At 37.1% G+C, this 3082-nt stretch overlaps 1 protein-coding gene across 1 annotated transcript in view; it reads right to left on the bottom strand.

The window, feature by feature from the left end:
• LOC105624925 (ETS translocation variant 1) overlaps nt 1-3082 on the bottom strand; it is a 29360-nt gene that overhangs the window by 3197 nt on the left and 23081 nt on the right. The window lies entirely within an intron of this gene.

Raw genomic sequence — 3082 nt, 5'->3', positions numbered from 1 at the left:
TGCAATATAAATGTTAATTTTAATAAATATGTTTCACAGTTTGCTTGCAATGTCAGTATTATATTTTTTTTGTTAATTTTTTACTTTAATATTTGTGTTATTTTCTAACATATTTACCTTATGTAAAATTAACACAAAAATTTGAGTAGACCATTTGAGATACGTGAAATGTATTAAAAACATAAATTTTCCAATCATGTACAGTACAATAATAAATACAATCTAAACATAATATAATCGATATACGTTAATTAAGTCTACGAAGGGTGAATTTATACTTCAGCGTGTACAAAAATATTTCGAGTCCCAGCACCTCTGTAATCGCGTTCGTAAGATGAAGGCGTCACGATATAAGAAGACGCGGGAAAAGCATCGGATTATCCGCGGGTGTTTTTTTCCGTGAGAGGGTGGGAGAGATAGAGAGGGCGGACAAGAGGAAAGAGTCGAGGAAGAAATTCTCGAGAGGACATAAAGCGCGTTCCGTATTACCGATTGCACTCACGCACCGGGCCGGTTGAAACGCTCTCGTCACACAAATATCGGCAGGAAATTGGTGGATATTCAAAGCCCACCGGGGGCTGGAACCCGCGCGCAATGGTGCCCTCTGAAATATCGAAAGCCGAGAGCTCGCGCGATATGTATATTAATCGGGCCGCGCTCCTCTCTTTCCCTCTCTTACTCTCGGGGGCTGCTGCTGCCAACCCCCGTCGACGTCGCAGTACCGAAAGAGCCATTCTCGAGCCGTAATCCGGTTACGTTCCAAGTCGCGCACAGGGAATATTGAAAAATTGAGAAGCCGCGCGAGAAGAGCGCCGATAAACGTTGCTGCAGCGACGTCACAATGCATCCGACGGCGAGAGCGAAGGCTATCGGAACTCGGAAGCGACGCCGAAAATATGAGGAAGCGATGTGACCTTTTCCGCCGGATGATCGGTAAAATATTTTTCGAATCTTCTATCCCCGCATAGATAAAAATAAGTCGCGTAAATTTAATTCAGTTTAATTCAAATCGTTTAAGGCCTCAGTACAAAGATGATCGTAACTGATGTGAATGAAATATGCCGTAATTATAGGTCAATGCACAACGTTTTTTGGTCAACTTGTAACTACGATTTATGTTCCATTACTAAGAAAAATTTAAGGCGACAAAAACGCAATAAGGAAATCAACATATTAGATTGACTGCTTATGTTATGACCTCATGAACTCTACTGTAATTGATCAATTCGCTTAAGGCAAAAAATAAGCGAAATGACAGCAGAGTTCGTAAAGTCATAACATAAATGGTAACCAATCCAACATGTGGATTTCCTTACTGCTTACATTTTGTCGTCTTAAATTTTTCGTGTGCCATGGCCCTTAGTCGTGGAACGTAAGTTGTAGTTACAAATTGACCAAAACATTGTGTATTGATTATAATTGATTTCCTTACTGCTTACATCTTACTACTTTAAGTTTTTTGTGTGCCGTTTCCCTAAGTTCACAATCTTGCTTTAAGGGGTCGTAAGTTGTAAGTTGTAAGTTGTAAGTGACGATATATCGGCCACAGAACTTATGCTTTTAGTAAGAATTGGGTTTTGCTCAATTCGCTTAAGTCTAACGGTTAAAGTCCAAAGACTGCGCAAAAACAGTTTAAAGACAGAAATTATTGTCTCTTTCGACTTATGACTTAAGGCCTTTTAAAGCAAGGTTGTAGATCTACCCTAAGATATACGATCATCTTCGTGCTTAAGTGCTGTTATGGAAAGAGGAATATTCTATGAACATGTATTCAATGATTGCTAAGTTTGTTATCGTGATATCAAGATTCAAAAAATTATCATGAATTAATGTAAAGAACACGTATATCTGGATCATCCACTTTTTTCTTCATCTTTATTAATAAATTTCCGCAAGTTTAAACTTGTTCAGGGTGACAAAAAAATTTAGCAGCACAATTTTGTACGTTTATCAAATTATTACTTAGGTAGCAAACTATTTCATTTCTTGATATCCAACGCGCTTCTCGAGATGGATATCGTGATAAATTTTGCGATATCTAACCCAATTAGACGCATCTTGGATGGCGGGAAGTATAATATCATTGCACATCTTCAGAAAATGTTCCCGCACATTAACTTTGTGAGACAACAAAGTCATCTTTTCGATTAACAATAAGTAAAAAATGATTATGTCGGCGATCAATTTTTATACAAAAATACCTGATCATTTTGACTTTTTGTTGATCTCAATATATTTCCTTGGATTGGATAACGTTATTTGTCGTAATTTTGAGAAAATGATACTAAAAACAACATTTTGACATTAGTAACAAATAGTATCAGATAACGTCAACTTGCCATCTGGGTCACAGTAACGTATATTAGAAAAAAAATGAATTCTGAAATATTAATTGGATTTTATTAAATACTGAAGCCATAACACAGACCTCCAAGGAACATTTTACAGTTCAGACGATGTCCCTAAGGAATTTCTAGAATATCTCTTGAATAAAATATGTTATGTGAGAAAAGACACTGCTAAAAGATTTTTATTATATGGTAAACTAAAGACCCTTCCATTGTCTACCCTGGGAGAATTTATCCATTAAAAAATACGCGGTCATCGTTGACGTATTCGGAGCGCATTAAAACTTGTATTATAGTTAAAGATGACTATTATGAATGTTAATTATTACTTTGATTTTAATAAGATTCATTATTTAATTAATACTCGAAAATTTGTTTTTTATATAGGTAAATAAACATTATCAACAATTTGATAAACACTAAACTTTGACTGAATTTTTCTGTCATTCTATTCGTAACGAGTATAATATCGGTACAGAAAATCGAAGGTCAATCATGCCTGATCGGTTAGATTCAATTCGCGTTTTGACGAACGGAGGACGAATATCGAATGGAGAAATCGGAAGGGAACCGAAAGCTCCGGGACCAATCTGGCACTCTCTCGAAAAGCGAAGAGGAAGAGAGAGAGAGAGAGAGAGAGAGAGAGAGAGAGAGAGCGCGTAGGGAGTGGGACGGAAAGGTATTCGACCTCACGCCTGCGAGCCAGACGCGGCAGNGTGNGGTGTTANATAATA

Source organism: Atta cephalotes (genome assembly GCF_000143395.1).
Source record: "Atta cephalotes unplaced genomic scaffold scaffold00095, whole genome shotgun sequence".
Lineage (NCBI taxonomy): Eukaryota > Metazoa > Arthropoda > Insecta > Hymenoptera > Formicidae > Atta > Atta cephalotes.
The sequence above is the reverse complement of the archived record's forward strand: the minus strand, read 5'-3'. Positions and strand labels throughout refer to the sequence as shown.